Below are 25756 nucleotides of genomic sequence, written 5' to 3' on the forward strand. Positions count from 1 at the left end.
TTTTGCCTAAAAACATAATCTGGTAGGCTATCCGGAGCAAAGGCTAAGGAGCCACACAGAACTGAATTCAAATTCCATTTCAGTCATTTACTAATTTTACATCTGTGTCTAAAGCATTTACTCTTTATACTTTGGTTTCCTTATTTCTCAAAGAGGAAATAAAACATTCCATGATGTGTGTGTGTGTGTGTGTGTGTGTGTATTTCACATGACATATGCAGAGATGGGAATACCAGACCATTTTACCTGTCTCCCGAGATACCTGCATGCGGGTCAATAAGCAAGAGTTGGAACCCTGTATGGAACACCTGACTGGATCAGGATTGAGAAAGGAGTACAACAAGGCTGTCTGTTGTTACCCTGTGTATTTAACTTACATGCTGAACACGTCATGAGAAATGCTGGGCTGGATGAGTTATAACCTGGAATCAAGATAGGTGGGAGAAACATCAACAACCTCAGATATGCAGATGATACCACTTTAATGGCAGAAAGTGAAGAGGAACTAAAGAACCTCTTGATGAGGGTGAAGGAGGAGAGTAAAAAAGCTGTCTTAAAAACTAAACTATTAGCAAGGTGAAAAGACAGCCTTCAGAATGGGAGAAAATAATAGCAAATGAAGCAAACGACAAACAACTAATCTCAAAAATATACAAGCAACTCCTACAGCTCAACTCCAGAAAAATAAACAACCCAATCAAAAAATGGGCCAAAGAACTAAATAGACATTTCTCCAAAGAAGACATACAGATGGCTAACAAACACATGAAAAGATGCTCAACATCACTCATTATCAGAGAAATGCAAATCAAAACCACTATGAGGTACCATTTCACACCAGTCAGAATGGCTGCAATCCAAAAGTCTACAAATAATAAATGCTGGAGAGGGTGTGGAAAAAAGGGAACCCTCTTACACTGTTGGTGGGAATGCAAACTAGTACAGCCACTATGGAGAACAGTGTGGAGATGCCTTAAAAAACTGGAAATAGAACTGCCTTATGATCCAGCAATCCCACTGCTGGGCATACACACTGAGGAAACCAGAAGGGAAAGAGACACGTGTACCCCAGTGTTCATTGCAGCACTGTTTATAATAGCCAGGACATGGAAGCAACCTAGATGTCCATCAGCAGATGAATGGATAAGAAAGCAGTGGTACATATACCCAATGGAGTATTACTCAGCCATTAAAAAGAATACATTTGAATCAGTTCTAATGAGGTGGATGAAACTGGAGCCTATTATACAGAGTGAAGTAAGCCAGAAGGAAAAACATAAATACAGTATACTAACGCATATATATGGAATTTAGAAAGATGGTAACAATAACCCAGTGTACGAGACAGCAAAAGAGACACTGATGTATAGAACAGTCTTATGGACTCTGTGGGAGAGGGAGAGGGTGGAAAGATTTGGGAGAGTGGCATTGAAACATGTAAAATATCATATAGGAAACGAGTTGCCAGTCCAGGTTTGATGCACGATGCTGGATGCTTGGGGCTGATGCACTGGGACAGCCCAGAGGGATGGTATGGGGAGGGAGGATGGAGGAGGGTTCGGGATGGGGAACACATGTATACCTGTGGTGGATTCATTTTGATATTTGGCAAAACTAATACAATTATGTAAAGTTTAAAAAAAAATAAAATTAGAAAAAATAAAAAAATAAAAATAAATAAATAAATAAAATAAAATAAAATAAAAGTAAAAAAAAAAAAATTAAAAAAAATCTAAGATCATGGTATCCAGCCCCATTGCTTCATGGCAAATAGAAGGGGGGAAAGTGAAAATAGTGATAGATTTCCTTTTCTTGGGCTCTAAAATCACTGCAGATGATGACTGAAGCCATGAAATCAGAAGACTATTCCTTCTTGGCAGGAAAGCAATGACAAATCTAGACAATGTGTTGAAAAGCAGAGACACTCTGCTGACAAAGTCTGTATAGTCAAGGCTATGGTCTTCCCAGTGGTCACATATAGTTTTGACAGCTGGACGGTAAAGAAGGCAGAGGGGCAAAGAATTAATACCTTTGAACTGTGGTGCTGGAGAAGAATCCTGAGAGTCCCTTGGACAGAGAGGAGATCAAATCAGTCAATCTTAAAGGAAATCAACCCTGAATACTCATTGGAAGGACTAATGCTGAAGCTGAAGCTCCAGTATTTTGGTCACCTGATGTGAACAACTGACTCACTGGAAAAGTCCCTGATGCTGGGAATGATGGAGGGCAGAAGAAGAAGAGGGTATCAGAGGATGAGATGGCTTGATGGCTTCACTAATGCAATGGAAATGAACTTGGACAAATTCCAGGAGATGGTGAGGGACAGGGAGGCCTGGCATGCTGCAGTCCATGGTGTCACAAGTAGTTGGACATGACTGAGTGATTGATAAAAAACAACATGCAGTCAATTAAGAATGGCTAATGGATGCTGTTGCCATTTCAATAGGAAACTACTGTTATGAATTCATGAAGTCAGCAAAGAACGCTTAGTTCTTTAGAGTCACCATGGATACTCCATATTGGCTTACCCTAGGTTAGTACATAATGGAACCTAAGAGGTAAGAGATAAGGGTTCCCTTCTCCTATTGTCAGGTTTTCTAATTCTGCAACTGTATATTTAGAATGCAATTCACCATTTAAGTTTTTTTCATTGTCAAACATTGAGTGAGCTGCTATGTGAAATAATATATGATCAATGGGTTTTAATAGTTCATGTTTAAGTCTAATTGTAGGATGGAAGAAGAAAGAGAAAAAAAAGGCAGATAACAGCTAACTTTTCTTGGGTACCAAGCAAATTTTATGTACCATAAAAGTGAAAAAATTCTCTATTTTTATATCTGAGTAATTCAGTTCAGTTCAGTTCAGTTCAGTTGCTCAGTCGTGTCCGACTATTTGCGAGCCCATGAATCGCAGCATGCCAGGCCTCCCTGTCCATCACCAACTCCCAGAGTTCACTCAAACTCACATCCATCGAGTTGGTGATGCCATCCAGGCATCTCATCCTCTGTCGTCCCTTTTTCCTCCTGCCCCCAATTCCTTCCAACATCAGAGTCTTTTCCAATGAGTCAACTCTTCGCATGAAGTGGCCAAAGTACTGGAGCTTCAGCTTTAGCATCATTCCTTCCAAAGAACACCCAAGGCTGATCTCCTTTAGAATGGACTGGTTGGATCTCCTTGAAGTCTAAGGGACTCTCAAGAGTCTTCTCCAACACCACAGTTCAAAAGCATCAATTCTTCAGTGCTCAGCTTTCTTCACAGTCCAACTCTCACATCCATTCATGACCACTGGAAAACCATAGCCTTGACTAGACGGACCTTTGTTGGCAAAGTAATGTCTCTGCTTTTCAATATGCTATCTAGGTTGGTCATAACTTTCCTTCCAAGGAGTAAGCGTCTTTTAATTTCATGGCTGCAGTTACCATCTGCAGTGATTTTGGAGCCTAAAAAAATAAAGTCTCTCACTGTTTCCACTGTTTCCCCATCTATTTCCCATGAAGTGATGGGACTGGATGCCATGATCTTTGTTTTCTGAATGTTGAGCTTTGAGCCAACTTTTTCATTCTTCTCTTTCACTTTCATCAAGAGGCTCTTTAGTTCCTTTTCACTTTTTGCCATAAGAGTGGTGTCATCTGCGTATCTGAGGGTATTGATATTTCTCCCGGCAATCTTGATTCCAGCTTGTGCTTCTTCCAGCCCAGCATTTCTCATGATGTACTCTGCATATAAGTTAAATAAGCAGGGTGATGATATACTACCTTGACGTACTCCTTTTTCTCTTTGGAACCAGTCTGTTGTTCCATGTCCAGTTCTAACTGTTGCTTCCTGACCTGCATATAGGTTTCTCAAGAGGCAGGTCAGGTGGTCTGGTATTCCCATCTCTTTCAGAATTTCCCACAGTTTATTGTGATCCACACGGTCAAAGGCTTTGGCATAGGCAATAAAGCAGAAATAGATGTTTTTTCTGGTACTCTCTTGCTTTTTCGATGATCCAGTGGATGTTGGCAATTTGATTTCTGCTTCCTCTGCCTTTTCTAAAACCAGCTTGAACATCTGGAAGTTCATAGTTCACGTATTGCTGAAGCCTGGCTTGGGGAATTTTGAGCATTACTTTACTAGCATGTGAGATGAGTGCAATTGTGCGGCATTGCCTTTGAGCATTCTTTGGCATTACCTTTCTTTGGGATTGGAATGAAAACTGACCCTTTCCAGTCCTGTGGCCACTGCTGAGTTTTCCAAATTTGCTGGCATATTGAGTGCAGCATTTTCACAGCATCATCTTTCAGGATTTGAAATAGCTCCACTGGAATTCCATCACCTCCACTAGCTTTGTTTGTAGTGATGCTTTCTAAGGCCCACTTGACTTCACATTCCAGGATGTCTGGCTCTAGGTGAGTGATCATGCCATCGTGATCATCTTGGTCATGAAGATCTTTTTTGTATAGTTCTTCTGTATATTCTTACCACCTCTTCTTAATATCTTCTGCTTCTGTTAGGCCCATACCATTTCTGTCCTGTATCGAGCCCATCTTTGCATGTAATATTCCCTTGGTATCTTTAATTTTCTTGAAGAGATCTCTAGTCTTTCCACTCTGTTGTTTTCCTCTATTTCTTTGCATTGATTGCTAAGGAAGGCTATCTTATCTCTCCTTGCTATTCTTTGGAACTCTGCATTCAGTTGCTTATATTTTTCCTTTTCTCCTTTGCTTTTCACTTCTCTTCTTTTCACACCTATTTGTAAGGCCTCCTCAGACAGCCATTTTGCTTTTTGCATTTCTTTTCTATGGGGATGGTCTTGATTCCTGTCTCCTGTACAATGTCACAAACCTCATTCCATAGTTGATCAGGCACTCTGTCTATCAGATCTAGTCCCTTAAATCTATTTCTCACTTCCACTGTATAATCATAAGGGATTTAATTAGGTCGTACCTGAATGGTCTAGTGGTTTTCCCCATTTTCTTCAATTTAAGTCTGAATTTGGCAATAAGGAGTTCATGATCTGAGCCACAGTCAGCTCCTGGTCTTGTTTTTGTTGACTGTATAGAGCATCTCCATTATTGGCTACAAAGAATATAATCAATCTGATTTTGGTGTTGACCATCTGGTGATGTCCACGTGTAGAGTCTTCTCTTGCGTTATTGGAAGAGGGTGTTTGCTATAACCAGTGCGTTTTCTTGGCAAAACTCTATTAGCCTTTGCCCTGATTCATTCTGTACTCCAAAGCCAAATTTTCCTGTTACTCTAGGTGTTTCTTGACTTCCTACTTTTGCATTCCAGTCCCCTGTAATGAAAGGGACATCTTTTTTGGGCGTTAGTTCTAAAAGGTCTTGTAGATCTTCATAGAACCATTCAACTTCAGCTTCTTTAGCGTTACTGGTTGGAGCATAGGCTTGGATTACCGTGATATTGAATGGTTTGCCTTGGAAACGAACAGAGATCATTCTGTCGTTTTCGAGATTGCATCCAAGTATTGCATTTCGGACTCTTGTTGACCATGATTGCTACTCCATTTCTTCTACAGGATTCTTGCCCACAGTAGTAGATATAATGGTCATCTGAGTTAAATTCACCCATTCCAGTCCATTTTAGTTCGCTGATTCCTAGAATGTCAACATTCACTCTTGCCGTCTCCTGTTTGACCACTTCCAATTTGCCTTGCTTCATGGACCTGAAATTCCAGGTTCCTATTCAATATTGCTCTTTACAGCACTGGACCTTGCTTCTGTCACCAGTCATATCCACCAGTGGGTATTGCTTTTGCTTTGGCTCCATCCCTTCATTCTTTCTGGAGTTATTTCTCCACTGATCTCCAGTAGCATATTGGGCACCTACCAAGCCTGGGATTTCCTCTTTCAGTATCCTATCATTTTGCCTTTTCATACTGTTCATGGGGTTCTCAAAGCAAGAATACTGAAGTGGTTTGCCAAATCCCTTGGCTGCCGCCCCTGAGCTCAGGTGTGCTTTTATCTTTTCCTGAACTATGTATTGGGCTTACCCAATAGCTCAGCAGTAAAGATTCCACCTGCAATACAGGAGACATTGGAGAGACATATGTGATACAGGTTTGATCCCCAAGTTGGAAAGATTCACTGGAGGAGGAAATGGCAATCCACTCCAGTATTGTTGCCTGAAAAATCCCGTAGATAAAGGAACCTGGTAAGCTACAATCCAAAGCATCTCAAACAGTGAAACATAACTGAGAATGCATGAGCCATGCATTACTTGATTCTAACATAAAAGTACCAATATTTTCACTTTAGAATGGTTTGATCACATACACAAAATATATATTAACAATCTGATTATGCTTAGAATAATTTTTCCTAACTTTTAGGCTCTAAAGTAATTAGCAAATTTCATTAGTCAAATATCTATGCACTTTAATATATGTGCCAGTCTCTGCTCTAAGCATTAGAGATACTATGTAAGTAGCACACACACATAAACACACACACTCACTCACTGTTGAGCTGCCTGTTTTAGGTTTTTATTGCTATACTAACAAATTACCATAAACTTTGGGGCTTAAAATACATTCATTATCTCACAGTTTGTTTGAGCAAGGATATGGAGTGGCTCAGTTGGTTCTTAGAATTTTTCAAGGTCAACTTAAGATGTCAGCTAGAGTACTTTCCTATCTGCAGGCTCTGTGGGAGAATCTTCTTTCCAAGCTCATTCAGATTGTTGACCGAACTTGGTTTCGTGCTGATCTCATCTGGGAACTACCGGCATTCCTTGGTTCATGGTCCTCCTCAAAGCCAAAAAAGGCAGAGAATCTGATTTCTAACTTTACCTCCTACCTTGTTCTGCTGTGTCTCTGACTTTTTACTCTTTTTCTTCTACATTTGAGGGCTCATGGGAAGGAAATGGCAACCCACTCCAGTGTTCTTGCCTGGAGAATCCCAGGGATGGGGGAGCCTGGTAGGCTGTTGTCTCTGGGGTCACACAGAGTCGGACGTGACTGAAGCGACTTAGCAGCAGCAGTGATTATATTAGAGCCTCCCAGGTGGCGCTAGTGGTAAAGAACCCACTTGCCAATGCAAGTAAACTTTGAGAGACATGGGTTCAATCTGATTCCTGGGTCAGGAAGATCCCCTGGAGGAGGGCATGGAAGCCCCCTCCAGTATTCTCTGCTGCAGAATCCCACGGACAGAGAAGCCTGGTGGGCTACCGTCCATAGGGTTGCAGAGTTGGACACAACTAAAGCAAGTTAGCCATCATCACATGATTATATTAACACATCTGGATCCAGGATAGTCTTTTTAAAGGTCAGCTGATTAGTGGCCTTAATCTCATCTACAGAGTCCTTTACAGCAGTATCTAGCTTACCATTTGATTAAATCATCAGGATATCAGAATCTTGGAAGGACATCAGACTTCTGTCTACCACCTGCCTTTTCTCTATGACATTTCTGAATTTTTGTTTTGAGACAGTAGTTTGATCCATAGCCTACAAAAGTGCAGGTAACAATGAGAAGTGAGAAGCAGTCTGTTTTCGTTGCCATTTTTCAATCATCAGCAAGTATCTTAGAGGTGCACTTGCGTTTCCTTGTAACAAGTATACCAATAATGGAGTTGTCAAAGCAAACTTGTCTTTTATTTTATTTTGTTCTCTATAATAACAGTGAGAACTGCATAACAGTGAATCAGCTTTCAAAAAATTAAACGATAATGAATAAATACTGGAAATGCAATTTGCTGTAAAGTGATATCTGACTCAGATTGAGTCTTATTGTTCCAAAAGTTTTCCAAGAGAAATTTTATTTGAATTGAACTAAAGAATATTTGGGGAATGCAAGAAAAGTATTCTGAATCATTGGAGAAGATATTTGAAATAATCTCTCAGATATTCCTCTACTTCTTTAGAGTCAGAGGTTAGGAGGGTCATTACCGCAGCTCTGCCGAAAATGATCTCAAACTGTTCAAAATATTGTATGTCTGGTCATATGAGTCATCTTGACTCCTTGACTTATCCTTGATAAGTCAGATTCTGACTGATCTTTTCTGTAAACTTATATTTGAGGGTACATTGGGGTGGTGGAAGGGGCAGTGGTGATAATGAGAATGAAAGGGAAGGAGAATATTCATGCTGTTTGTGTGTGTATATATTAGAATCTATATGTAATGAAATATTAGGATATTAGAAATGGAATATATTTTGGATAAACCACATAATTATAATGTATAAGATATTTAAGTTGCATAGTTATTTATTTATAGTGGTTCAAATCAATACGTGGTTGATTCTTTTTAATATTTTTATATTAGTTTCACATAAAATAATCTTTTGTATTTTATAGTTTATAAAAGTGGATGAAACTGGAGCCTATTATACAGAGTGAAGTAAGCCAGAAGGAAAAACACCAATACAGTATACTAACGCATATATATGGAATTTAGAAAGAGGGTAACAATAACCCTGTGTATGAGACAGCAAAAGAGACACTGATGTATAGAACAGTCTTATGGACTCTGTGGGAGATGGAGAGGGTGGGAAGATCTGGGAGAATGGCATTGAAACATGTAAAATATCATGTATGCAACGAGATGCCAGTCCAGGTTCGATGCACGATACTGGATGCTTGGGGCTAGTGCACTGGGACGACCCAGAGGGATGGTATGGGGAGGGAGGAGGGAGGAGGGTTCAGGATGGGGAACACATGTATACCTGTGGTGGATTCATTTTGATATTTGGCAAAACTAATACAATTATGTAAAGTTTAAAAATAAAATAAAATTTAAAAAATAAATAAATAGCAAACATTCAGAATAAAAAAAAATGATACTAGCTCTTGTGTCAAGGACAGCATGGATGCTAAATGCAGTTTCCTTTAAAGTATATTCTTAGCTCTATGACTATTCTTTCTCCTTTTAAAGCAATGATATTCAAGATTAAAAATAATTTTCATGTGTCCACAAAATTTGTTACTGTTATTTAAGATTTCTCTAATGATGTTAGTATTGTGAAACAACCATTCAAAAGGGACAGTTTGTAAAAATAACATAAATAATTGAAATTTAGCCTGTTCTTTTTGTAAATTACATAGAAAATAACCTGTGAGAGACAGGGGTGTGTGTGTGTGTGTGTGTGTGTGTGTGTGTATGTGTGTGTGTGTGTCAAGGTGAACCTAATACTTGAAATCAAATTACATACATATTCAACACTTAAGTTACAAAGTATCCAAAATGCACTCAGTGTATAGGTATAGGGGAAATCTTTTTGAAAGGGAGACATAATCCTGACCTTTGAGATTTAAATTTTAACTGGGCAAAAACTGGTTTAAAAAATTTTAAAAAACCTGGGGAAGGATGTGTATGTGAAAGCTTATAAAATGAGCATTATAACTTAATAAGAAATAGCTTCACAATGTTCTTCCCCTTCATTTTTATTATTTAGATGCCTTTTATTTTCCCTTAAATGTAAGAAGAGAGTCTAAAATTCTTTGCAGGTGCTTGTTTATAGGGAGGATACACACACTCACACACACATGCATGTACACACATGGAATAAATCCATTTACAGATGACCTTCAATTATTTTAACCAAGGCAATTATTTCAATTTACTTTTGAACAAATGTGCAATGGTCATAAAACCTAACAATGGTCTGTGCCTGTTACTGAAAGTTTCATTTGGTATTGGGAGATAATAATGAGAATCTGACTGAATGAGAATATAAAAGCCACTATTTCATTACAGTCCATCTACAAGTCCTTCCAGTTCTGTGCCTTCTATGCTTATCTAGTTTCTATGATGAATAGAACTTCTAACGAAAATAATGTGAATTAGTACAGAAGCTTAGATTGAATTAGCATCATAAAATGTTCCACTGATGAGCTTTCTAAGGAAAAAAAAAAGAGAATGTGATACAAACAGCTTTAAGAATATCATTTTCAGTTCCAATACTGAAATCTGAGAGTAGATTCACATTATTTTCTCAAGCTTTAATGTCAAGAAGGGAAAATAACTCATACTTGAAGATGGACTGGGAGTGTTTGAATGACCCAAAATAAATACATATCCTTCCATTGTATCTATGTAGAATTGCAGATTACAGAATTGTAATGCAAGATTAACAAAGACCAATTGTTCACTGAAATTCTTTATTTCCTTATTTGAAAAGACAGTATATACTTCTAAGGCTTCTTTCCTGTTAGGTGTGGCCATATATCTAAGTTCTCATCAGTGAGGGTGAATGCTAGTAATCTGAATCTCTCTCCTGCCTGGACCATAAAACAGTGTGATAGACTCTCCCTCATACTTTTCCTCCTCTGCCAACTGGATCCAGAGCGAGATGAGGCCAAGGAGATGGCACAGCTAGAGATGGACAAAAGTCGGATCCCTGAGTTATTTTAGGGAGAAAGGCCCCCCTACTGAAGAAAATATACACAAAATTGTTACATGAGCAAAGTAATGATTTTAATTGTTTTTAAACCACCCAAGTTTTCGAGTGTATTTAGTGTCAATGGAATATTAACAAATAGACTACCATCAGTCAATCCAGAAAAGTGTCTCTTTTTCAAGGTCAATATTTATTATTTCTATCATATCCTGAGACTGAGTCTTCACAAGATCCCAAGATAAGTAATCAAAAAGCAGCTCTAAATGGTGAGGAAATTTTTATTTAGTTAAGCCTAGATTTGCCTATTTGTAATAGTCACATTGGTTCCAAGTTAATCAATACAAATTGCTGTGATTAATTCAAAGTGATTCTCTTCCTTATCTATCTAGCTCTGTTTTCAGGTAGAACAGTATTTAACACTTTACACATCAATTAATATACTTTGAGCAGATTTTCTACTAAGTGCTAGAAGCACAGGGTGACAAAGGCAAGCATGCCTTTGTGATAAAGTTTGCATCCCTGTAGAAGAAAGATATTAAAACAAATAATTCCTATTTGTTCTATAGGAATCATACACAAAGAATGGTTAGGTTTCTAAAAGCACCTGCTCTCACCACAATAAAATCATAGATTCCACAGGCTAGAAAGTAATACATATTATCTAATCCACTACTGCAATTCATAAGTGAGGGAACCTCAGCCTAATAAAGGTACTGGTTACCCTATATTCACTTATATTGTTAATCTTTTACTGAAAACTATATTTATACAATGAAATCACACTGCCAAAGTTACATCAATAAGAAAACTTGGATACACTTAATTGAAGCATGTGTATTTTATTTGAACTCTATTTTATTAACATTGAGAATTTCTCTGTTCCTTAATAATATCTAAATTTTATAAATAACTTGGTTATAACATATCTATTGAAATATCAAGTATGTGTGATTTGACTCACAGTTGTTAGAATTGATTGGATAGTCCTTTGTTAACCAACTGACTTTATCATCAGGCCAATATAGATCTGGCCTTAATTGGTCTTGTATTTTAGCCAATATAGATAACTCCTCTATGACTAGTTTTATTTTATTAATAATCTGGGCAGATATAAATTGCATCCATTAGAAATGATTCAGATGAAAATAGAGAACTTTAGAAGTCATCTCAAAGAAGAGGAGGCTTATTTATTTAGCTCACATACAGGAGGGTCAAGGTAACTCACTGCTGGCATCAGATCTGCATCACCAGCAGTGATGTTATGGCCAGCATGTCCCTGATTACCTTCCTACCCCCATGCTCCAATACTCTGGCTACCTGATGCAAAGAGTCGACTCATTAGAAAAGACCCTGATGCTGGGAAAGATTGAAGACAAGAGAAGAAGGGGACAGCAGAGGATGAGATGGTTAGATGGCATCACTGACTCAATGGACATGAGTTTGAGCAAGCTCTCGGAGTTGGTGAAGGACAAGGAAGCCTGGAGTGCTGCAGTCCATGGGGTTGCACATAGCCCGGCATGTGACTGAATAGTGACTGAACAACCCCTGATAACCATTGTATCACTTGATGTTATTTCTGCCTTCCATAGAAAGATGAGGGGAGAGTGAATGGCTTTACCTTATGTATTTATATATTTTTAAGGGATGCTATTTTTAGAGAATCCACATACCATAGTTTAGCCTGAAGTTTTCCACTTGACTCCAAATAGTTATTATATAGAGATAATGTAAGCTTTATATCAGAGAAGGCAATGGCACCCCACTCCAGTACTCTTGCCTGGAAAATCCCATGGACAGAGGAGCCTGGTGGGCTGCAGTCCATGGGGTCACAAAGAGTTGGACATGACTGAGCAACTTCACTTTCACTTTTCACTTTCATGCATTGGAGAAGGAAATGGCAACCCACTCCAGTGTTCTTGCCTGGAGAATCCCAGGGACGGGGGAGCCTGGTGGGCTGCCATCTATGGGGTTGCACAGAGTCGGACACGACTGAAGCGACTTAGCAGCAGCAGCAGCAGCAGCAGCAGCAGCAGCAATGTGAGCTTTATAAACTGTTATTCCACATGAAATCTCAGTTCTATAAATCACATCAGTATTAAGGGAATGGATGTTGGAAAGGCAAGTAGCAGTGTCTGATAGAGCAGGGTACCTGCTGTACAGACCAATATGAGAATTCGCTAAGATGACAGGATCAAAGCCCTTGAACAGAGTAATCTATGAGTACAGCAAGCTATTAACTATTGTGATCTATCCAGGATCCCTGAGCTTATCAAAATGCTATGTGTATAAAATACAAGCTTCTAAGTATCCCTTGTAGCACATGATAGGATTATACTTCCCTGTCCTCTTGCGATATGATCAATGAAATATGAGCAGAGGTAACGTGTTATGTCTAGGTTGAAGCTTTATTTTTTATTTTTTTTAATTGGAGTATAATTGCTTTACAATGCTGTATTAGTTTCTGCTGTACAACAAAGTGAATCAGCTACATGTATACATATATCCCTTCCCTCTTGAACCTCCCTCCCACCCCACTAGGTCATCACAGAGCACAGAACTAAGTTCCGTGTGCTATTCAGCAGCTTCCCACTAGCTATCTAGTTTACACTTGGGAGTGTATATATGTCAATGTTACTTTAAAGTCAATATGCAACTTGCCAGATTTCTATTTCCTTCCTTGGCAGACTGGCAGTGTTCCTGATGGATATGTGAACCTGCATCCTGGAGCGTTATGGTGGGGCAGAATGGGCAGTTGGCCAGCCATACCTGAAGCTTAACTGGGAATCAAGTGTGCAGTTTTAAGCCACAAATGTTTTGGACTTGTTAATTGGCCATAGCATAGCTCGGAATGTCCTGATTGACACATATTTCATTAAATTCTTCTGCTAAATAGGCCTTGCTATTTTTGTCAACTGCAAGTGGGTTTACAGAGTCAGAGGTTAATGATCTGCCATGAATCCCACAACTAGCAAGCAATGGAATCCAGATTTGTACTCTAGTTTTCATGTTTTCATAGGTCATTCTGGTGAGCACTGCTGGCTGGCTTCAGGACAGTAATTGAAATGGCAGAGATGGCTTTAGTATATGCGTTCTTACTTTGTAGCCTTTTATTGGGATTTTTATCAGTTGTGGACTCAATGTTTCATTTTGTCACTGACAATTTTATGATGACAAGGACCTTTTCTATTGAACAGTAAGATAAAAATAATGAGAAATAAGTCAGCTTAGGATTTATGATTATTTTAAAATAATTTTCTTTAGCCATTTTCTATATTTTCTTACCTAAAAATTAAGGGCTATAGTTCTTAATAAATAGGCTTTCACATCATATTAATGAGTTATGTGAAATAAAATATTGTCTTAAATTTTCACCTATTATTCTAATTTTTAAGTTACGTCCAAACATTAACTATTATGTTCAAATAAATTATAGAACTAAAAAAAAAATCCCACTACATCTAAATAATCAAGTGTTACTTCTATAATCATCTTCCTTGGTGGTTCAGTGGTAAAGAATCTGCCTGCCATTGCAGGAGATGTGGGTTTAATCCCTGGGTGGGAAAGATGCCCTGGAGAAGGGACTGGCAACCCACTCCAGTACTCTTGCCTGGGAAATCCCATGGACAGAGGAGCCTGGTGGGCTACAGTCCATGGGGTCACAAGAGTCAGACACAACTTAGTGACTAAACCACTACTACTTCTATACTCATAAAGGGAGAAACTAGCAAAAGCAGAATTTGGTTTCTATGCAAATAGACTATATGTTTACCTTTTCAGATGAATAGGAACATTTGCTGGGTTTGAATACCTTGCTGTCTTTTGAGTTTATGAGTGAATACCTAACTTTAAGGGCTTAAATGTTTATTGTATTCTCAAACTACTTTTGTCATATCTGATTCAGAAAATATTTTTTAGTTTCAGTCAGAGGTTGTAGAACATATCTGATGCCTGTGTCCTTAAAGAAAGGGAAATTTTTTATCTTTTATTGCAAAGGCATCTCTCCTTGAACAATATTCTCCACGAAAAGAGAAAAATGAATTACTCATTTAACAAAAATGTCAACAGTTTTCTATGTGCCAAAGATTGTCCTAGATACTGAATGTGTAAACAAAAGTATGAACTGGCTTGTGCCCTGAAGTGTAGCAATGGGGAATAATAGGCCAAATTATAGTTATCATAGTTATACTGTGTTAAGGGCTCCATAGAAGTACATACTTAGGGAAAAACAGGAATACTCACCTGGGCTTTACTGAGTCATGGGAAGCTCTATGCAAAAGAAAGCATGAGCCACCCTTTTCAGGAATTATGCTGATTGCCAACGGACATGAAAAGGAAGGCCATTTCAGGAAGAGGTACATGTCATGGATTAAGGATTAGTGGTATATTAAAAATGCCATGTTCAAGGAAATCTAAAAAGTTAGTTGTAGATGGCTCTTAGAATTCATTTAGAGGACTTTATTGTAAGTGAAAAGATTTAAGAGTGACTGACAAATATAAGGTACTCAGATCATGGAAGGCATATTCTGTTAAATGAGAATGTGTGCAATTCTTCCTACACACAGTGGGTATGCATGCTTTTACACGTTGTTCCTATGAACAGATTTATCTTTCAGAAACTTTATCTGAGCATCAGTATGAAAGTTGGATTTGTAGAGAATAAGGACTGGATTCTGTGGGACCATTTGAATACTGTGCCAAAACTTCAGAAGAGATATAATGAGGGTAGAACAGAGAATATAGAAAAGAAATGTGAATTGGAGACATAGGTAAGAAATATAATTGAAAGAAATTCATAATTTGTTTTCATGGAGAATGAAGGAGAGGTTACAGAGGAATCACAACTCTCCGATTTAGGTGATAAGGTAAGTGTTAAGCCTTCTACTAGCACAGGAAATACAGAACAAGTCACATGTTGGGTCAAAGAAGAATGAGTTAAATTTGACATATAATGCAACTGACATTCCTACTGGAAATAGTGTGAAGTTAACATAGGTTTGGTTATAATATAGGTTAGATTATAATAGTCTGGAGCATACACAGGGGATTCATTGTTTTAAAGGTGGCAGAAGAATCCCCGATTTTGCGTATGGTCACCAATACAATGAGAAGGGAAAATACAGGAAAACATATTTCAAGCAACATAAAGAGAGAGATGATATAGAGTGAGAAGGGGGAAGAGTGAGGAGGGTTATACAGATAGGGAAAGAATTAAGGCAAGTTAATATTAAGTCATTGGAAAGCTATGTAGTTTCAACAGTGTTATTTTACTGTTTATTTTTAATAGAAAGAACTTAAGCTTGCATACATGTGAAGGAAAGAAACCAGGAAAGCATTTGGACCATGTTAGTGTTGTCAGTACAGCAAGAAACATGCTGACTTAGGAGGTGATAGGATCTAACACTTAGATAAAAGAATGTGAAGAAGGAGAAAGAGGTAGAATGTGGATGGAAACAGGTAATGGTGGTGACAGAACATTTAAGCATGAAAGCATTATTAACTTCAGCGATTTTATCTATAAAAGCAAAAAAAAAAAATAGTCATAGACTAATATTAACTCCAATTGTATTCAGACCTAAATTTAAATCTGAAAATTATACACATTCTAGAAGAACGTTGGAGAAAGTCTTTTTGGCTTGAGGCTAAGCAAAGATTTCACAGATGCAATACCAAATGCATGATCCATAAAAGAATAAATTGATAAACTGACATTTCTGAAATCACAATTTTCTGCTTCGTTAATGACACTAAGAAGAGAATAAAACAATAAGACACAGACCAGGAGGACACATTTACAAATCACTAATTTGATTAAAAAAAAAAAAGACTCATACTCAGAATATAAAAAGAGCTTTCAAAATTCAGTAAAAAGAAAACAAGCAGCTCAATACAAAGTGCAACAACAACAACAAAAAAACTGAGTAGACACTTCACCCAAGAAGATATACTTTTGGCAAATAAGCACATTAGAATATGCTCAATGCTGCTGTCTTAATATAATGCAGATTAAAAAACACTGTGACAAAAAAAAACAACAACACTGTGACATGCTGCTACTGCTGCTAAGTCGCTTGACATGCTACTATATATCTATTATGAAGACTAAAATTTTTCAAGATTGACAATACCAATTTTTGAATATGAGGCAACAGGAACTCTCAGACTTCTGGTGGGAATTTAAAATGCAATAGTCTTGGGAAACAGTTTAGCAGTTTCTTAAAAAGATAAACATACACAGATCATATTACCCAGCCTTTCTAGTCCTAGATATTCACAGAAGATTAAAAAAAAAAAACACATCTCCATGAAAAGACTTGTAAATAAACGTCCACATAAGCTTTATTTGTAGTAGTCCCACTCCAGTACTCTTGCCTGGAAAATCCCATGGACGGAGGAGCCTGGTGGGCTGCAGTCCATGGGGTCGCGAAGAGTCAGACACGACAGAGCGACTTGACTTTCACTTTTCCCTTTCATGCATTGGAGAAGGAAATGACAACCCACTCCAGAATTCTTGCCTGGAGAATCCCAGGGATGGGGGAGCCTGGTGGGCTGCCATCTATGAGGTCACACAGAGTCGGACACGACTGAAATGACTTAGCAGCAGCAGCAGTAGCAACCAGAAAACAACACAAATGTCTAGCATTAGGTGAATGGATGAATAAACTGTGGTATACACACTCAATAAACTATTACTCAGGAACGAAAATGAATGTATTGATAAAGCACAACATGGATGTATCTCAAAGAAGTAATGTTGAGTGAAAAAAGCCAGACCAAAGAGAGTACATTTCTATAGAACTCTAGAAAATTGAACCTGGGGCTTTCCTGGTTGTTCAGTGGCAAAGGACCCACCTGCCAATGCAGGAGACACAAGTTTGATCCCTGGGTTGGGAAGATGCCCTAGAGAAGGAAATGGCAACCCACTCCAGTATTCTTACCCGGGAAATCCCATGGATAGAAGAGCCTAGGGGGCTACGGTCTATCATAGGGTCACAAAGGGTCAGACACGACGTAGCGATGGAGCGCACACACACTTGTAGAAAATTCAACTTCATCTGTAGCGACAGAAAGAAAGTTGTTGCCTTGTTTGCTAGGGCTGTCCCAACAAAATACCACAGACTGGGTGGTTTATCTTCTCACCGTTCTGAGGACTAGAAGTCTGAGGCCAGGTTCCCGGTGAGGTTCCTTTCATTCTGCTGCGTTTGTCTTTTGTTTGCGGAGGCCTCACGTGGTCTCTCCTCTGTGCGCATGTGGCCTTCCTGTCTCCCGAGTGTTTGAATTCCTCTTTATTGTAAGAACACCAGTCAGGCTGGATTAGGGACCACCTTAATGACCTTAACTTAATCACTTCTTTAAAGACCTTGTGTCCAAGTGGAGTTATATTTTGTGGTACTGCGAGTTAGAGCTTCACCATACGGTTTGAGGAGTGAGCTTCCCTGTTGATTCAGACAGTAAAGAATCTACCAGCAATGCAAGAGACTTGGGTTTGATCTTTGGGTCAGGAAGATCCCCCGGAGAAGGGAATGGCAACCCAGTAGCCTAGAAAATCCCGTGGACAGAGGAGCCTGATGAGTTACAGTCCATGGAGACTCAGAGTTGGAAGGGGGCCTCAATTCCTCCTATAACATCTGGGATGGAAAGCAGAGGGCAAGACTTCACAAGGACGGGAGGAAATTTGGGGGGACAACAGATATGCTCATTGTCTTGGTTATAATGGTGGATTCACGGTAGCACATATATATATGTGTGTTAAAAATGATTACATTGTGCATTTTAAATATATACAGCTTATTGTGTCAACTATATCTTAATAAAGCTGTCAGAATATGTTAGAAGAGATGTGACTTAAGCAATGTAAAATGTGTTACAGCACAAGAGTAAATTCTATCTGTACCATTTTAACATGCCGCCGCTGCTGCTAAGTTGCTTCAGTTGTGTCTGACTCTGTGCAACCCCATAGACGGCAGCCCACCAGGCTCCCCCGTCCCTGGGATTCTCCAGGTAAGAACACTGGAGTGGGTTGCCATTTCCTTCTCCAATGCATGAAAGTGAAAAGTGAAAGTGAAGTCTCTCAGTCGTGTCCAACTCTTGGCGACCCCATGGACTGCAGCCTACCAGGCTCCTCTGTCCATTGATTTTCCAGGCAAGAGTACTGGGTGGGGTGCCGTTGCCTTCTCTGACCATTTTAACATGGCAGGATATATTCCAAGCTGGATGCAAAATATCAGCTATTTTGGGGGTAACTTTTGTGGGCAAACCTTTGTCTGTTGAAGAAATACAAATCCCTTTCTCAAATCAGAGATCTCATGATCTGATTGTTAAGACATTGCATGATGTATAAAAAGATGACATGAGCAGTGTTATCATAAATATGTTCAAAATATTTACTGGGTGCCCATCCAATGTAAACAATTGCTAGAGCTTTCATTGTTAGAAGAGATAAATTAAAAAGACAAGGCTCTGACATTCATGGATCCTACGGTATAAACATGACTCCTTGTTTCAAGTTCCATGTAGGTGACTTCATTTAGGTTTAAATGAAATACTCCCAGAGATACACGACTTCCTGGAGCAGTTCAGCCCAATTTGGAGAAATATCAACTTTCAGATTGTCGTGAAGGACAGAAAGCAAGAACCGGTTAAAAAAGCCTTAGCCCAGATGATACAAACAAGGATGAATAACTGCTGAATTTACCACTGATAATTTTGCTGAGTTGATATTACTGTGGTCCAAGATAGTCTCAATCCAACAGTCACACTGTTAAGAAATACCACTTTAGTCATGTGATGGGTTTTTATTTGTGGGCTCAGCCTTAACAGCAAAATGGCAAACTATTGGATACTGACGTAAAATATACTGAGCTGACTGGTCAAATTTTTTGGACAAGTTTGGTTCAAAAATTAATAAAAGAGGAGAGGCAGAGAGTGCTCATGCCAGACAGCACTTTTATTAATATTTCTCAGATTATTGTATAAAGAGGGCACAGGTTTTGTTTTCCATTCTTTTCTTCATTTTAATTTAGTCTAGATTCTTCTCCACATTAGTAGAGACTGTGCTTAGCTGACACTAGATGGTATTGTGGCTCCTTCAATTCAAATGGCTTCTTGAGTGAGAGTCACTTTCTGTCCTCCTATAATTGGTGTGCTTTGCATGTATTTAATGTGAGATCAGTGCCTCATAGAAAAAATAATCGCTCTTTGTTTATAAAATATGGTTTAAGAAAATATAGGACCAATTGCTTTTCTAGTTTTAAACATAAACAAAATGGGTTTTTGACACTCACAGTGCATATACTCAAATAACTACATTTGTATTTTGTCAATATAATACTATTGAGAATATACAAAAGAAAGAACCTGGTAGGGCAAAGGAGAAAAGGCAGTATGCTGCCTATTGTTGTTATGTTTAAATGCTACTGAAGCAGGCTAATGTGTCTCTGAGACAATACCATGGAAAGCACTATTATCCATTTATTTCTTTTAAAAAAAATGTAGTGAGGTCTTAAATTAGAATTTTTTCCTTAAAATGATCAACCATTATTTAAATATAGTGCCAACGTTTGAACACATGACTGACGAAATAATTTTATTACTGACCTAGGTAACAGTAATAACATTTGCAATAACAATATATCCAGAAGTTAGTAACACCAAATGATGATAATCTGGATACTTGGTTTACTTGTTTGTTCTCTTTACCAAGAAAACTCTTTTTATTTTCTGCTTCAAAAAATATCTGCCCACATTTCAGAGTCCTGTTAATGTCACTTTCTCAGTGAACCCATTTGGATTTTCCAGTCTGAGTTAATATCTCATGCTCTCATCATGCAAAATTTACTTCTTGCAGAACTTAAGAGCAGCCTGTTTTGTCACAGTTATCTTGGGAGATGTGCATCTTCTCTATAAACATAAACATTTTGGAGCTAGGGAAATATTTTGCTCCCTGTTTTATCATTGTCCTTGTTTACTTGGTCACTCAGTTGTGTCCGACTCTTTGAGACCCCATGGACTGTAGCCCTCCAGGCTTCTCTGTCCATGGAATTTTCCAGGGAAGAATACTGGAGCAGGTTGCCATTTCTTAATCCAGGGATCTTCCTGACCCAGAGATCCAACCCACGTCTCTTACATCTCCTGCCCTGGCAGGTGGATTCTTTACCACTAGCGCCACCTGGGAAGCCCATTCATTTTCCTTAAGGCAGAATGAAGAGAAAGCCTTTAATGAATGTTCATAAATCGATTCTTTTAACTTAAAAAAAAGGCACATAAGACAGAAATCTTGAATCAAACTCATATTTACTATTCTATGAATAGACTTTTAAAGTATAAAAATTACATCCACACCATATATGTTGGTATTGTTTTATGATGAAGAATCTGTGGTTTATTAGAGAAGAATAATTTATAGCCAAACTCTTCAATATATTTAGATAGTAAGTTCCCAGAGTACAGGACTATTTTGGCTCCATTTAAGAATCTTACATATTTCCATATGATATGTTTTATTCTTGTCTGAGAAAGCCTTTTTCAAAGGCAATTAAATGTAGCCATTTTCCAAGTGTAGCAAAAACAACATATAGGAGATCCAGTTAGGGAACTAATTAACCTTCGGGTATAAATTAATTCAGTCAGCTAAAGTCTAAAAGGGAAAGGGGGAACAGTTTTGCCATTTAAAAAAATAAATAATATAGACAATTGGACAATTGCCTTTCTTGATTAGATGTTTCAGAGGAATGGGGTTGAGGAGAATGAGACCAATCCCATGGCCAGCTGCTGTGATAATTAACCAGAAGCACTGAAAGGTGAAGAAAACTAGAAGTCTTGGGTGAATATCCCAGAAATGCCTAATATTAATATAAATGGAACAGGAGTCAGCAAATGTTGCCAGAGAGGACCAAGAGTAAATATTTTTAGATTTGCTGGCCACGTGGTTTCAGTTACATTATTCAAATATGTCACTATCCTAAAATATACATCAATAGTAAATAAATGGGGTGGCCAAATTTGGCCTTTGGTCTATATTTTGCTATGTCCTGGTTAATGTATAAGTAAACATTTATAATATTTTTAGCAGGTCTGTATGAAGGAATAGATTTAAACAAGTTGATAGATACTAAGTTTTAGTTAGAAATTGACCATATTCAATTTAAGCAATTGTATATTTCACTTATTTAAACTCTTACTAAAACTTCATGAAGCTTTTTAAAACTTTCCAGAATAATATAGTCTCTCCTCATTTTCCCCAGTCATCTCATGCATCCTGTTCAGCAGTGTGTTTTTTACTGGTGTCCGTTTCACATAGGTACTTTTCCTTCACTAAAATGTGAACTCCTTTAAATCAAGGATTATGTATTACTCACATTTGTTTCCCAACTTCAAAATTAAAAGGCCATGTTTTAATGTCAAAATGTTCTATGGAATCTCAGATACATGAAATTGCATTTTAGTATCCATTGAAGAATACCTAATAATAAAAAGCTATAAACTTAGAAATAGTTAAAACTAATTAAATTAGTTGTAATATCTAGATATATTTTAAAAGGCATAAATTATCTAGGAAGCATTATGTATTTAGTTCATAAATAGTACTTGGTGCAATTATGGGTTACATGAAGTTTGCAAAGCTTCAAAATTCTTCAGGAATATACCAGGCCTACTCTTAAGCATTAATTTTAAATAGATTAATTTCTCCAGTGACGGTGTGAATGTATTTCTGTAACACAATTTGCTAAAATACATATTTATATTAAGTACAATTTTATGAATACTTAAATATTACTGACTGAAAGTATTAGTTGCTCAGTCATGTCTAACTCTTTGTGACTGCATGGACTGAAGCTTGCCAGGCTCCTCTGTCCATGGATTCTCCAGGCAAGAATCCTGGAGTAAGTTGCCATTTTTTCCCCAGGGGATCTTCCTGACTCAAGGATTGAACCCAGGTCTTCTGCATTGTAGGCAGATTCTTTATTGTCTGAACTAACAGAGCAGCACTCTAACCAAAATAAATAATTTAAAAGGAGGCAATATACAGATTATATTTAACAAATATAATAACAATAGATAAATCATATTTAATAATTATATTTAAACTAATTATGTTTAAATTAAATTTGTTCATCACCGATTTGATGGACGTGAGTTTGAGTAAATTCCAGGAGTTGGTGACAGACAGGGAAGCCTGGTGTGCTGTGGTCCTTGGGGTCGCAAAGAGTTGGACATGACTAAGTGACTGAACTGAACAGAATATACAGGTATAAATGTGCTTTCACAGTAATGAAAAATTGGAAATATTAGAAATATCTAGCTAAAGCCACTATAAGTGAGTATAGAGTGTTAAAGTAGGAGCCAAGGATATGGGAAAAAAACTTGATTAAAAAAAAAAGTATTAAAATGTCACAGATTGTGGCTGAGAATCCAAGAAGAATGTAGAAGGAATTCAGAATTCAATCCATCAGCAAAGAAATGAGATGGACTCAGTGTGGATGGAACTGTAAATAAAGTCTAAGTAAATTATGTACCTAATTTGGACTATGAGGAATTGGATACTGGGGGTTTCCTGAGATGTAGGAGGTGTAAAATCAACTCAGTATGTCTACCGGAGGGCCAGGTAGGGACTGAAAACTGTTGCTTAGAGGTTAAAATAATTTTAGGCCATCCGAGAGAATAATTGTGTTAAGCGTAAGAAAGAAAGTAAAAATGTTAGTCACTCAGTCATGTCCAACTCTTTGCAACCCTATGGACTGTAGCCCACCAGGCTTCTCTGTGGAATTCTCCAGGCAAGAATACTAGAGTGAGTAGCCATTCCTTTCTCCAAGGGATCTTCCTGACCTAGGTATTGAACCCAGGTCTCCCTCATTGCAGGCATATTCTTTACCATCTGAGACATCAGGGAAGCTCTCTTAAGTGTATAAGGGGTAAAAATTTGAGTATAGAGCTGTAAAGATAAAGTGAATATTCAGTTCAGTCAGTCACTCAGTTGTGTCCGACTCTTTGCAACCCCATGGACTGCCACACACCAGGCTTCCCTGTCTATTACCAACTCCCAAAGCTTACTCAGACTCATGTCCATTGAGTCAGTGATGCCATCCAACCATCTTATCCTCTGTTGTCCCCTTCTCCTCCCGCCTTCAATCTTTCCCAGCATTAGGGTCTTTTTCAATGAGTCAGTTCTTCTCATCAGGTGGCCAAAGTATTAGAGTTTCAGCTTCAGCATCAGCCCTTCCAATGAATATTCAGGACTGATATCTTTTAGGATGGACTGTTTGGATCTCCTTGCAGTCCAAGAGACCCTCAAGAGTTTTCGCCAATACCACAGTTCAAAAGCATCAATTCTCCGGTGCTCAGCTTTCTTTATAGTTCAATTCTCACATTCATATATCTTACAAAAGTAAATATTAAATTTGTGTAAATTTGGGATAATCTGTATTTAAAGTTAGAATTCTGCTGTTTATAGAATTCAGCATTTTAACCTTGGAGTTTCAGTTTGCAGGTCATCATTGATATTAAACTTGTGATGTTAAGTTAGAAAAGATAAAGAAATCCTGATTAAATATATAAATTATTTGAATGTTTTAAATCAATTGATTTACTATATGTTTAATTTATTAGATTTATTCTGTTAAAAGGTCACACATATTTTGCTTCTTCGGGTAATGTATTGGCAGGCATTCAAAGAGAAAATATATTAAATCTATAATTAAAATGATTTAAAGGAAGAAAAATTAAGGAGTTTTTCTGAATTTTATGAATGGAGCTAAACATTTAAGGAAATTTGGTCTTTGTAACTTGAGATGATTAACATTGTTTAAAGAATAAGTTAAATGCTCTTTCTGTAGAGAAATTGCTAAATTTTCAAAGTAGACAAGATTTGTATATTGAAGTCTTAAGTAAAATGAAGTTTAGAAATTTTTTGAAAGAAGACATACAGATAGCCAATAAACATGTGAAAAGATGGTCAACATAACTCATAATTAGAGAAATTCAAATCAAAACTACAATGAGGTATTACTTCACACCAGCCAGAATGGCCATCATCAAAAAATCTACACACAATAAATGCTGGAGAGGATTTAGAGAAAAGGGAACCTTCTTGCACTGCTGGTGTGAATATAAATTGATATAGCCACCATGGAGAACAGTATGGAGATTCCTTAAAACATTAGGAAAAAAACTACCATATGACACAGCAATCCCTCTAGTTGGCATATGCCCTGAGAAAACCATAATAAAAAAGACACATTTACCCCAATGTTCACTGAAGCACTATTTACAATAGCCAAGACATGGAAGCAACTTAGATGTCCATCAGTAGATGGATGGATAAAGAAGCTGTAATATATGTATATGGTGCAATATACCTATATCCTACATATAATTATGACTGATTTGTGTTGTTGTATGGCAGAAAGCAATGCAACATTGTAAAATAGCTATCCTCCAATTAAAAATAAAACAGAAATGTTTCAGTTTGCAACTTAAAAAAAAAAAAAGATCACTGTTAATTTTAAAATGAAGTTGGTCTGTAGAGACTCCTCTCAACAAAATCTCTTTGGTTGCCAAGGACTGGGGATGGGAGAATTGAGGTGATGTTGGTCAAAGGATACAAATTTTCAGTTAAAAGGTAAATAAGTTCTGGGGGTCAAATCATCAGTCAGTCAGTTCAGTCACTCAGTTGTGTCCAACTCTTTGAGACCCCATAGACTGCAGCACACCAGGCTTCCCTGTCCGTCACCAACTCCTGGAACTTGCTCAAACTCATGTCCATCAAGTTGGTGATGTTTTCCAGCCATCTCATCCTCTGTTGTCCCCTTATCCTCCTATCTTCAATCTTTCCCAGCATCAAGGTCTTTTCCAGTGAGTCAGTTCTTCGCATCAGGTGGCCAAAGTATTGGAGTTTTAGCTTCAACATCAGTCCTTTCAAAGAACACCCAGGACTGATCTCCTTTAGGATGGACTGGTTGGATCTTCTTGCAGTCAAAGGGACTCTCAAGAGACTGGTTCCAAATAGGAAAAGGAGTACCTCAAGGCTGTATACTGTCACCCTGCTTATTTAACTTATATGCAGAGTACATCATGAGACACACTGAGCTGGAGGAAGCACAAGCTGGAATCAAGATTGCCTGGAGAAATATCAGTAACCTCAGATATGCAGGTGACACCACTCTTATGGCAGAAAGTGAAGAGGAACTAAAGAGCCTCTTGATGAAAGTGAAAGAGGAGAGTGAAAAAGTTGGCTTAAAACTCAACATTCAGAAAACTAAGATCATGGCATCCGGTCCCATCACTTCATGGCAAATAGATGGGGAAACAGTGGAAACAGTGGCTGACTTTATTTTCCTGGGCTCCAAAATCACTGCCAGATGGTGATTGCAGCCATAAAATTAAAAGACGCTTACTCCTTGGAAGGAAAGTTATGATCAACCT

This window comes from Bos taurus, chromosome 8 (assembly GCF_002263795.3).
Source record: "Bos taurus isolate L1 Dominette 01449 registration number 42190680 breed Hereford chromosome 8, ARS-UCD2.0, whole genome shotgun sequence".
In the NCBI taxonomy this organism is placed as follows: Eukaryota; Metazoa; Chordata; class Mammalia; order Artiodactyla; family Bovidae; genus Bos; species Bos taurus.